Source organism: Lactuca serriola, chromosome 7 (genome assembly GCF_051521515.1).
Source record: "Lactuca serriola cultivar US96UC23 chromosome 7, Lser_US96UC23_V15, whole genome shotgun sequence".
NCBI lineage: Eukaryota > Viridiplantae > Streptophyta > Magnoliopsida > Asterales > Asteraceae > Lactuca > Lactuca serriola.
Window position 1 is genome coordinate 201,153,229 of NC_136414.1, and position 13,656 is coordinate 201,166,884.

General features: G+C 32.4%; 2 pseudogenes; both read right to left on the bottom strand.

Moving 5' to 3' along the window:
• Window positions 1–2,539: 2,539 nt before the first annotated feature.
• On the bottom strand, window positions 2,540–3,879 carry LOC145064718 (putative pentatricopeptide repeat-containing protein At5g40405 pseudogene; annotated as a pseudogene).
• A 6,642-nt stretch (window positions 3,880–10,521) lies between these two features.
• On the bottom strand, window positions 10,522–11,862 carry LOC145064719 (putative pentatricopeptide repeat-containing protein At5g40405 pseudogene; annotated as a pseudogene).
• Window positions 11,863–13,656: the final 1,794 nt, after the last annotated feature.

Consider the following 13,656-nt stretch of genomic DNA (forward strand, 5'->3'; position numbering starts at 1 on the left):
TTTTGGGGATAGCCTTTTACTTTGATCGTGGATCCGACACTCTGTATGTGTACTAAAAGTTGAAACATTTGTAACCACCCATGTGTAGATAATGAAATAAGTATTTCAAGGTAAGTTCATATAAGTAATATTATACAAAAACCCTAGATTTTATGCAATTCTTTTGTTACTAACTCCTAACTGGAAAAATATTTGTATTTTAATTCTTAAATTTATAACCTAACAGATTGATATGCCAAGCATTCAGTTACATATTTAAATGAAAAGTTGATGCATTTTTAAAGGAGTGCGTGAAGTTGTTATTATGTTTCCCATGCCTACAAGTTTGAAAGATATCAAACTACTTTAGTAGGTATATACATAGTGCTACTATTCATATTTGGATTATAACTTTTCAGCCTTTATAATTTAGTTCTTTCAATTAATTTCTCAGGTATTCAGGAAGTTGCTATTATCTATATTTGGATTATAAATTTTCAGCTCTAATTTTGATGTTTGTGAAATGATTTTAGGAAGCAAATATGGCAACAACAACAAGTCTTGTATTTTGCAAGTTATATCTTCCATCTTCTTAAGTGTTTTTAAAAATCAATTAAACACTATATATTTAAAGTGTGGAACAAAATAGCCTTAACTATACCTCTTTATGATGTTGATTGCTTTCTTAACATGTGCTTTTACTATATAAAACATTTACTTTTTTCGTTCTTTTTCAGCCACTACCATATGATTGTTTGGTTTGTCACTAACGTCAAAAGTCGATGGAAAAGCATGTTTATGGTATTGAAATTTTCCATTTTTTTAGTATAGCATTTTCATACAGTTTCTAATTATGGGAACATTTACTTAGGTCTTCACAACCACAACTTCTGATGACCATAAAGCATTCCACTACTCTTTTTGAAATAATCAAAACGATACTGCATGATTATTACAAATATATTATAAGGACAGAAACAAAAGCTTTTACAAATTGTGTAAATTGTACGTTGGTATTAATTGTTGCTAGTTTTTATTTAAGTTGAAAGTATGTTGCTAGATTTTTATTCGATTTGAAAGTATGTTCTTATTAATAAAATGATACGGCTTGATGTTTAATTTGGTGTAAACATGGTTATTATTTCTTTGTTAATCTGGAATTTAATTTGTGACACTTGGGTAAGGATTAGTGGTAGATTCAACACCTAATAGACCATTGCTAATTACATTAGTAACAGTGATTAAATATATAGAAAAATTGTTCATTTACAAATAATCAACAATGGATAAGCGACGACAATTAGCGACGGATCTTTGACAAAATGTAGTTGATCCAAAAGTCTTCCGCAATAGCACAATCACTTGTTGATCCGTCGCTGCCCATTAGCTACCAAGGTTTTTTTGTCTGTATCCATCATTGATTTGTAACTAATGGCTTTTGCAACAGATTTCCCGACATAAATGTTCGTCACCAATACCTATGTTTCTAGTAGTGCAACACATATTAAAATCACATCAATAAAACTAAATTTAATTCTCAATTTAATGTTACATTTTTAACTATTGTCATGATTATTTAATCCAAATTTTACTTATTTGGTCCATTTTAGATTTCAATTATGATAATATTCTAAAATACTAACCATTGTTTGTAAGTAAAAAAGGAATTATGTTTTTATGTTATTATTAATTATTATTATTGTGCACTATTTTTAAACTAGGTATTACTATTAAAAAGTTATGAAAGATCATCCATTAGTTATTTTAAAACCATTAACTATTATTATTAGTAAATAATTCAAAAGTTACAATTCTATGTCTAGGTAGAAAACTTTATTTTTCATTGCACTTATGTGAAATCTTGTTATGTTTTATGGTTGACAAGATTTACATAATTAAAGGATGTTGTGTGAGAAGTAAAACTAGTGAACCATGTATGCAAGTTTTGTAAAGGGGAGTTTGTATACTATGTTCATATATGTACATAATTTGGGTCGTAACCTTGTAATAACAAGAGCTGACATAATCTGGGTTAGTCCGATTCTAAACCCGTCCATAAATCGGGTCCCATCACTACTATCTTCATACCTATTTAGGTGGTGACATGTATCATTCAATTTAATTTAGATTAAATTGAGGTGTTAAATATGTACATTTCTCTTAAATAAATATAGTTGAGACAATTCTAAAGGCATGGTACCGTTTCGGTTTTATTAGATTCCTTTTGTCTGATCTAATGTGCTTCAACTGATTTTTTTTTATAATAAAAACAACTTTTTTAATACCTTATAATACTTTTAAAAATTATTGAGCATTAAGTGGTACAAATTTATAAATTGATTGTTTTTAAAGAAATAAACTAAATGTTTTATAAAACTTACAAAAATGCATGGAAACTAAAAAATTACGAAAAAAAAATGCATTGAAATGGCAAGAACTAAAATACCCATTAAAATTGCAAGAATTACAAAAACACGCAATGAATGTTTAAATATTTTTCAAAACGAAACCATTGTCAAAAAGTCAAAACAAAGTTAAATACCAGTTGAACATGTTCAACTTAACTACTATCCATAACGATAACAATAGGGATCTTCACAACACCTTTTGACTTCATTTTATGCCTCACGCCATCAACACCATTCAAATTCTTGAAATCCGCAAAAACATTCGACAACTCCACATACGCACCATCATTATTAGCCTCTAATTCCACCATCTTTCTAGATGCAAGTTTAGCCATTTCCACATTTTTATAAATCTTGTTGGCATTTAGACGGTGCACCCCATGCTTCAGCAATCGGTGCACATGTCATACTCTGGATGAAGCGTAATGATTCATCCAAACGGCTCAATCGGCCGTATAAATCAACCATACATCCATAATGCTCTACTCTTTGGTCATAGATTCAGAATGCTTCCAACCTTCTTCAACAAGACCCGCTACACTACAAGCTTTTAAGATTGAAAGGAAAGTGACCTCATTTGGTGTGATGTTTTCTTGTTGCATAAGGGTAAAAAGGTCAAGATACTCTTTACCATAACCATGCATGGCTAGTCCTCCCATGCCACCACTCCATGTGTACACATTCTTTTCATTCATCACCCCAAAAACATTCATTGCCGTGTTAATACCCCCACACTTTGCGTACATACGGACTAGTGCACTACCAAGAGTTGTGTTGATTTGTAGTTTTTTATACTTTATATATCCAAATGCCCGTTGTCCCGCATCTAAAGCACTTAACCGAGTGCATATAGATAATACATTAACCTTCAAACCTTTCATTTCCATTGCGTTAAACAGGTCAAGTCCGTTTAAAGGCTCCCCGAAACGCACGTACCCTCATTTCATTGCGTTCCAGGCAATCACATCTCGTTCGAGCGTTATTTCAAACTGTTGGCGTGTGAATTTGATATCTTCTAACTTTGCACAGGCGACCACCATTGTTGTCTGAGTTACCAAATCTGGGTCGTTGATGCTAAAAAACAAATCTTTTAAGTCCCTAAGAGACCCCATTTCAGCGTACAAATTAATCAACCCGCTTTGAGCATGTGGGTCTTGATCCAAGGCGTATTTCAAAGCAGTCCCATGTACAGCCAAACCAAAATTCTTATCCACTAACTGTGCAGCAGAATTGATCAAGAACGTAAACAAGTAATTATCAGGTTTATGATTTGATTTTACCATTCTTTTATAGAAATCGAAGCTTTTTTCAGTAGTTGAGCTCTCTTGGAGTAAACTTTGATTAGAGAGTTTAAAGCAAAGACGGAGGGATTTTCACATTGGTCCAATAGTTGAACAGAATAATCCATATTTTGTGGGTGTTTGAGGGCCATTGATGCAGCAAATTTAGATACAAGATCTGGGCCGTTGAGGAAACCATTGACTAGCAATTGTGAGTGAATTTACTTTTTTTTTGTTTGTCCTTAATTTCATAAAAGGAAAACTCTCGATATTATGTGGCAAAATAGCTTACCCAACATATAAGAGGGTTAATAAACAATTTCTTGTTATCAGGAAGTTTTTTAACAACATTACATGCCTTGGATATCTTCATACCAACCAACCTAATGTAAGTCTCAACAAAACTCATGACACGTTAATTATTTATTGATCAATCATTATCACTGTGCATTACCTATATATACTTGGTCTCTTGTACATTATTATTCACAGGTTAATCAACTTCATTAATCTTCGATAACCTCTCAGAGTCTTTTGACTCATCTTGAGCAACTCAAAAAAATCCTACAATGGCTTCCACCTCCTACCTTTACATTTTTGCAATTGCACTATTCTCAATTACAACAAATGAGATGTGTTTTGCTTCCCGCAATTTGCTGCAAGCAACCACATTCCCGACACTGCCACAACCACAGATACCAACAATCCCGACAATGCCACTACCACAAATACCCAGCATTCCTAACATGCCCAAACTTTCCTTGCCTCCATTGCCTTCTATGCCTACCATCCCTAACTTTCCAACAACTCTTCCCAATATTCTTTTCTTTGCTCCACCACCTTCCAAGAAGTAGATTGTACAACGATATCAAAAGAAAAGAAAAATCCATTATAGAGCTCAGGCGATTTGATTGATCCGGAGATTATAATCTTTTTTATTTGATCGCATTCATGATATTTGTGGCTAGATTAAATTGTTGTCGAGTGCTATCATTCACATGTTTTTGTGTTTTGTGTAATTTGATATACTTTGTAATATATTTTTTCTATTAAGGTTGATGATTTCCATTACTTTACATCTCAAGTGTTTCCTCGTATACAAAATTAGGCAACATGTTTAATATATGTTAACATTACATAACAAACATTATTAAAACTAGACTTTATTAAAAACAATTATTTCATTTTACTTTTACTATAAAATACTGAAAATCTTATAATAAGCTTAAGTATATATTATAAAACAAATATATATTACAATCACATTAATCAATGGCTTCAATCCATGGTTTGAGTGAAAATAAAATAAAATTTTATTTTTAGATTTAATGATAACTTTTTAACTATTGTTATTATTAATTAGTAAAAGCTTATCTATTTGGTTATTTTTAAGTTCAATTATGAAGCTTTTTTAAAATATTAACCATTATGTATAGTTAATTAATGTAATTTTATTTATTAGTTTATGTTAATACTTTATTTTTTAGACAAAATTATAAAAATAGTCCTTATGGTTCGTCAAATGTCACAAAGTCCGTCACTGTTAATTTTCATTAAGCAAATGGGCATTGTGGTTTGCAAAACATGCACAATGGCCATTTTACTAACTCCATTAGTATTCAGGTAATGACATTTTCGTCTTTTCAAGTATAAAATGACTGAATTCGTGACATTTGGTAAACCAGAATGGCTATTTTTGTAATTTATTTTAAAATAATATAAATGATAGAAAATAAGTTTTTTTTCTACTCAAAAGTTTGAGGCCATATGGGATTAATATTGTTTTGTGTTTCACCTTGCATGTTTTGACTTCCCGAATAATAACACTATTCAAACCATCCACAGCCGATCATACTTTCGAAGTAGGTATGAAAGAAGACTGTCATGAATCTAACTGTAGATTGTCTAAAGTGTCTTAGACATAACAAAAGTTTCTTGCAGTGTTCATCAGTGCTCCTGTAAGATTAGAGTATTGGATTAAACTCATGCTCACTTGGATCGCATCATGGATTTTATCACGAGTGATTAGTGTGACGATAATATCCTATATTATTGAAACCAAGACGTGTGAATTGTATTCTGTAATTCGGTTGCACATTGATAATATGTAAATGCACCAGTAACTTGGTGTTATAAAACATATTGTTGTGTGTGATTTGATGAGTAGGTACAAGCGAGCATTGAGTCCAAGTTTATTCGTTCCTTTTACCCAAAGTGGGATAAAAGCGATATATATGGGCCCCTCGATGATTTAGTGATGACACCCTAAGCGCTTGTCAGAGCCGGGACTAAGTTAATGCGTTCAATTATAGTGTGTTGTCAGTCGTCATAAATCGGAAATCGAAAGACAACACAAGAATAGAGAGTATGATTAAAATCCATGTCTCAGTTCATACGATATCTAGAATGGAGGAATATATGATCCCTTATCTAAAGTACACGTTTCTAATATGATCAGAGTTCGACAGCGGCTTTTGAAAACTACGGTTGCTGATCAGGTTCCGAAGTCATATGCAACTGATAGGATAAACTAAGGAGAAAGGAGATTAATTATGATTTATTACTATATTATATGGATAATATATTAAAAGAGAAATCATATTGTTTAATTAATATTAGTCAAGAATTAATAATAATTAATTTTGTGACTAAAAGAGATTAATTAAATAAAGGGGACTGATTGTGTAATTATAAGATAGTTGGATAAATGGACTAATGGACTCCATAGAAGTTGGAGTGGATGAAATCTCTAGGGAAACCCATAAGAATTCGTCCAAGGCCTCTAAAGAGGGAGTTCATGGGCTCCTTAGGGCCTAAGCAGTCAAATTAGGGTAATTTTATTTATTAGTTTATGTTAATAATTTATTTTTTAGACAAAATTATAAAAATAGTCCTTATGGTTTGTCAAATGTCACAAAGTCGGTCACTGTTAATTTTTATTATGCAAATGGGCATTGTGGTTTGCAAAACATGCACAGGTGGCCATTTTACTAACTCCATTAGTATTCAGGTAGTGACATTTTCATCTTTTCAAGTATAAAATGACTGAATTCGTGACATTTGGTAAACCAGAATGACCATTTTTGTAACATATTTTAAAATAATATAGATGATAGAAAATGAGTTTTTTTTATACTCAAAAGTTTGACGCCATATGGGATTAATATTTTTCTTGTGTTTCACCTTGCATGTTTTGACTTCCTGAATAATAACATTATTCAAACCATCCACAGTCGATCATACTTTGGAAGTAGGTATGAAAGAAGATTGTCATGAATCTGACTGTAGATTGTCTAAAGTGTCTTAGACATAACAAAAGTTTGTTTCAGGGTTCATCAGTGCTCCTATAAGATTAGAGTATTGGATTAAACACATGCTCACTTAGATCGCATCATGGATTTTATAACGAGTGATTGGTGAGACGATAATATCCTATATTCTTGAAACCGAGACGTGTGAATTGTATTCTGTAATTCGGTTACACATTGATAATATGTAAACGCACCAGTAACTTGGTGTTACAAAACATATTGTTTTGTGTGATTTGATGAGTTGGTACAAGCGAGCATTGAGTCCAAGTTTATCCGTTCTTTTCCCCAAAGTGGGCTAAAAGCGATATATATGGGCCCCTCGATGATTTAGTGATGACACCCTAAGCGCTTGGCAGAGCCATGACTAAGTAAGTGTGTTCAATTGTAGTGTGTTGTTAGTCGTCATAAATCGGAAATCAGGAAACAACACATGAACAGAGAGTATGATTAAAATACATGTCTCAGTTCATACGATATCTAGAATGGAATAATATATGATCCCTTATCTACAGGACAAGTTTCTGATATGATCAGAGTTTGACAACGGCTTTTGAAAGCTACGGTTGCTGATCAGGTTCCGAAGTTATATGCAACTGATAGGATGAACTAAGGAGAAAGATGATTAATTATGATTTATTAATATATTATATGGATAATATATTAAAAGAGAAATCATATTGTTTAATTAATATTAGTCAAGAATTAATAATAATTAATTTTGTGGCTAAAAGAGATTAAGTAAATAAAGGTGACTGATTGTGTAATTATAAAATAGTTGCATAAATGGGCTAATGGACTCCATAGAAGTTGGAGTGGATGAAATCTATGGGGAAACCCATAAGAATTCGTCCAAGGCCTCTAAAGAGGGAGTTCATGGGCTCCTTAGGGCCTAAGCAGTCAAATTAGGGTTTCCCAGTTCAAAACCCTAATATCCTACCAATATAAGGAACCCCTAAGGCCCCAAAAATGTGGTGAGTAATCCAAAAGGGTTCTTGGATGTTTTGGTGCTCCTCCTCCTTCTCCTAGGTCATCTGCTCATGGTGTTTGTGACTCCATTAGAGGTGCAACATTTGACGCACTAAGCTTTCAAAGGTCAAGATCAAAAGGAATTGAGATTGTTATTGCTACATAACAATCAATGTAAGATCTAAACTCTATTCTTTTGTCAATCTCGATTATTGTATGCTAGAATTAGGGTTTATGAGCGTTGGATGATTATTGTATGTTCATTAGACAAACTAGATCCAAAGATTTAGGGTTTGCATGTACACCATAGGATTGATGTAGTGCTCAAAGCCCATCAGGTTTTGACCATACTCAAAAGGGTGAACTAATTAGAGTTTGTGTGTGCCTTTGATGTTATCTAATTTTTGTTTTGACTATGCTCAATGTTATGGGGATCCAATGTAAAGGTGTGTTGGTTGGAGTCTATAACCAGTGATGGAGATAGAAGGTGAGGGGAAGGGGGAAAACTGTACAAGGCTTATGAACAAGACATGTGTACTACCATAAGCATATCTAGGTGGTTCCCGAGGTAGCCAAGGAAATTTTTTGGGGATAGCCTTTTACTTTGATCGTGGATCCGACACTCTGTATGTGTACTAAAAGTTGAAACATTTGTAACCACCCATGTGTAGATAATGAAATAAGTATTTCAAGGTAAGTTCATATAAGTAATATTATACAAAAACCCTAGATTTTATGCAATTCTTTTGTTACTAACTCCTAACTGGAAAAATATTTGTATTTTAATTCTTAAATTTATAACCTAACAGATTGATATGCCAAGCATTCAGTTACATATTTAAATGAAAAGTTGATGCATTTTTGAAGGAGTGCGTGAAGTTGTTATTATGTTTCCCATGCCTACAAGTTTGAAAGATATAAAACTACTTTAGTAGGTATATACATAGTGCTACTATTCATATTTGGATTATAACTTTTCAGCCTTTATAATTTAGTTCTTTCAATTAATTTCTCATGTATTCAGGAAGTTGCTATTATCCATATTTGGATTATACCTTTTCAGCTCTAATTTTGATGTTTGTGATATGATTTTAGGAAGCAAATATGGCAACCAACAACAAGTCTTGTATTTTGCAAGTTATATCTTCCATCTTCTTAAGTGTTTTTAAACATCAATTAAACACTATATATTTAAAGCATTTAATTTGGAACATAATAGCCTTAACTATACCTCTTTATGATGTTCATTGCTTTCTTAACATGTGCTTTTACTATATAAAACATTTACTTTTTTCGTTCTTTTTCAGCCACTACCATATGATTGATTGGTTTGTCACTAACATCAAAAGTCGATGGAAAAAGCATGTTTATGGTATTGAAATTTTCCATTTTTTTTAGTATAGCATTTTCATACAGTTTCTAATTATGGGAACATTTACTTAGGTCTTCACAACCACAACTTCTGATGTCCTTAAAGCAGTCCACTACTCTTTTTGAAATAATCAAAACGATAGTGCATGATTATTACAAATATATTATAAGAACAGAAACGAAAGCTTTGACAAATTGTGTAAATTGTACGTTGGTATTAATTGTTGCTAGTTTTTTTTAAGTTGAAAGTATGTTGCTAGTTTTTTATTCGATTTGAAAGTATGTTCTTATTAATAAAATGATACGGCTTGATGTTTAATTAGGTGTAAACAATGTTATTATTTCTTTGTTAATCTGGAATTTAATTTGTGACAATTGGGTAAGTATTAGTGGTAGATTCAACACCTAATAGACCATTTCTAATTACATTAGTAACAATGATTAAATATATATATATAGAAAAATTGTTCATTTACAAATAATCAACAACGGATAAGCGACGACAATTAGCGACTGATCTTTGACAAAATGTAGTTGATCCAAAAGTCTTCCGCGATAGACCAATCACTTGTTCATATATGTACATAATTTGGGTCGTAACCTTGTAATAACAAGCGCTGAACATAATCCGGGTTAGTCCGATTCTAAACCGGTCCATAAATCGGGTCCCATCACTACTATTTTCAAACCTATTTAGGTGGTGACATGTGTCATTCAATTTAATTTAGATTAGATTGAGATTTTAAATCTGTACATTTGTCACAATCTTAAATAGATGGAATAAAAGGTAGGAGTATATTGAATTTCTCTGAAATAAATATAGTTGAGACAATTGTAAAGGCCTGGTACCGTTTCGGTTTTATTAGATTCCTTTTGTGTGATCTAATGTGCTTCAACTGATTTTTTTTATAATAAAAACAACTTTTTAATACCTTATATTACTTTTAAAAATTATTGAGCATTAAGTGGTACAAATTTATAAATTGATTTTTTTTAAAGAAATAGACTAAATGTTTTATAAAACTTACAAAAATGCATGGAAACTAAAAAATTACGAAAAAAAATGCATTGAAATGGCAAGAACTAAAATACCCATTAAAATTGCAAGAATTACAAAAACATGCAATGAATGCATAAATATTTTTCAAAACGAAACCATTGTCAAAAAGTCAAAACAAAGTTAAATACCAGTTGAACATGTTCAACTTAACTACTATCGATAACGATAACAACAAGGATCTTCAGAACACCTTTTGACTTCATTTTATGCCTCACGCCATCAACACCATTCAAATTCTTGAAATCCGCAAAAACTTTCGACAACTCCACATACGCACCATCATTGTTAGCCTCTAATTCCACCATCTTTCTAGACGCAAGTTTAGCCATTTCCACATTTTTATAAATCTTGTTGGCATTTAGACGGTGCACCCCATGCTTCAGCAATCGATGCACATGGCATACGCTGGATGAAGCGTAACGCTTCATCCGAACGGCTCAATCGGCCGTATAAATCAACCATACATCCATAATGCTCTACTCTTTGGTCATAGATTCAGAATGCTTCCAACCTTCTTCAACAAGACCCGCTACACTACAAGCCTTTAAGATTGAAAGGAAAGTGACCTCATTTGGTGTGATGTTTTCTTGTTGCATAAGGGTAAAAAGGTCAAGATACTCTTTACCATAACCATGCATGGCTAGTCCTCCCATGCCACCACTCCATGTGTACAAATTCTTTTCTTTCATCACCCAAAAAAACATTCATTGCCGTGTTAATACCCCCACACTTTGCGTACATATGGACTAGTGCACTACCAAGAGTTGTGTTGATTTGTAGTTTTTTATACTTTATATATCTATATGCCCGTTGTCCCGCATCTAAAGCACTTAACCAAGTGCATGCAGATAATACATTAACCTTCAAACCTTTCATTTCCATTGCGTTAAACAGTTCGAGTCCGTTTAAAGGCTCCCCGAAACACACGTACCCTGCTTTCATTGCGTTCCAGGCAATCACATCTCGGTCAAACGTTATTTCAAACTGTTGGCGTGTGAATTTGATATCTCCTAACTTCGCACAGGCGACCACCATTGTTGTCTGAGTTACCAAATCTGGGTTGTTGATGCTAAAAAACAAATCTTTTAAGTCCCTAAGAGACCCCATTTCAGCCTACAAATTAATCAACCCGCTTTGAACATGTGGGTCTTGATCCAAGGTCGTATTTAAAGCAGTCCCATGTACAGCCAAACCAAAATACTTATCCACTAACTGTGCAGCAGAATTGAACAAGAACGTAAACAAGTAATTATCAGGTTTATGATTCGATTTTACAATTCTTTTATAGAAATCGAAGCTTTTTTCAGTAGTTGAGCTCTCTTGGAGTAAACTTTGATTAGAGAGTTTAAAGCAAAGACGGAGGGATTTTCACATTGGTCCAATAGTTGAACAGAATAATCCATATTTTGTGTGTGTTTGAGGGCCATTGATGCAGCAAATTTAGATACAAGATCTGGGCCGTTGAGGAAACCATTGACTTGCAATTGTGAGTGAATTTACTTTTTTTTTTTTGTTTGTCATTAATTTCATAAAAGGAAAACTCTCGATATTATGTGGCAAAATAGCTTACCTAACATATACGAGGGTTAATAAACAATTTCTTGTTATCAGGAAGTTGTTTAACAACATTACATGCCTTGGATATCTTCATACCAACCAACCTAATGTAAGTCTCAACAAAACTCATGACACGTTAATTATTTATTGATCAATCATTATCACTGTGCATTACCTATATATACTTGGTCTCTTGTACATTATTTTTCACAGGTTAATCAACTTCATTAATCTTCGATAACCTCTCAGAGTCTTTTGACTTATCTTTAGCAACTCAAAAAAAATCCTACAATGGCTTCCACCTCCTACCTTTACATTTTTGCAATTGTGCTATTCTCAATTGCAACAAATGAGATGTGTTTTGCTTCCCGCAATTTGCTGCAAGCAACCACATTCCCGACACTGCCACAACCACAGATACCAACAATCCCGACACTGCCACAACCACAAATGCCCACCATCCCCACACTGCCACTACCACAAATACCCAGCATCCCTAACATGCCCAAACTTTCCTTTCCTCCATTGCCTTCTATGCCTACCATCCCTAACTTTCCAACAACTCTTCCCAATATTCCTTTCTTTGCTCCACCACCTTCCAAGAAGTAGATTGTACAACGATATCAAAAGAAAAGAAAAATACATTATAGAGCTCAGGCGATTTGATTGATCCGGAGATTATACTGTTTTTTATTTGATCGCATTCATGATATTTGTGGCTAGATTAAATTGTTGTCGAGTGCTATCATTCACATGTGTTTGTGTTTTGTGTAATTTGATATACTTTGTAATATATTTTTTCTATTAAGGTTGATATTTCCATTACTTTACATCTCAAGTGTTTCCTCGTATACAAAATTAGGCAACATGTTTAATATATGTTAACATTACATAACAAACATTATTAAAACTAGACTTTATTAAAAACAATTATTTCATTTTACTTTTACTATAAAATACTGAAAATCTTATAATAAGCTTAAGTATATATTATAAAACAAATATATATTACAATCACATTAATCAATGGCTTCAATCCATGGTTTGAGTGAAAATAAAATAAAAATTTATTTTTAGATTTAATGATAACTTTTTAACTATTGTTATTATTAATTAGTAAAAGCTTATCTATTTGGTTATTTTTAAGTTCAATTATGAAGCTTTTTTAAAATATTAACCGTTATGTATAGTTAATTAATGTAATTTTATTTATTAGTTTATGTTAATACTTTATTTTTTAGACAAAATTATAAAAATAGTCCTTATGGTTCGTCAAATGTCACAAAGTCAGTCACTGTTAATTTTCATTAAGCAAATGGGCATTGTGGTTTGCAAAACATGCACAGATGGCCATTTTACTAACTCCGTTAGTATTCAGGTAATGACATTTTCGTCTTTTCAAGTATAAAATGACTGAATTCGTGACATTTGGTAAACCAGAATGGCCATTTTTGTAATTTATTTTAAAATAATATAAATGATAGAAAATAAGTTTTTTTTCTACTCAAAAGTTTGAGGCCATATGGGATTAATATTTTTTTTTGTGTTTCACCTTGCATGTTTTGACTTCCCCCGAATAATAACACTATTCAAACCATCCACAGCCGATCATACTTTCAAAGTAGGTATGAAAGAAGACTGTCATGAATCTAACTGTAGATTGTCTACAGTGTCTTAGACATAACAAAAGTTTCTTGCAGTGTTCATCAGTGCTCCTGTAAGAT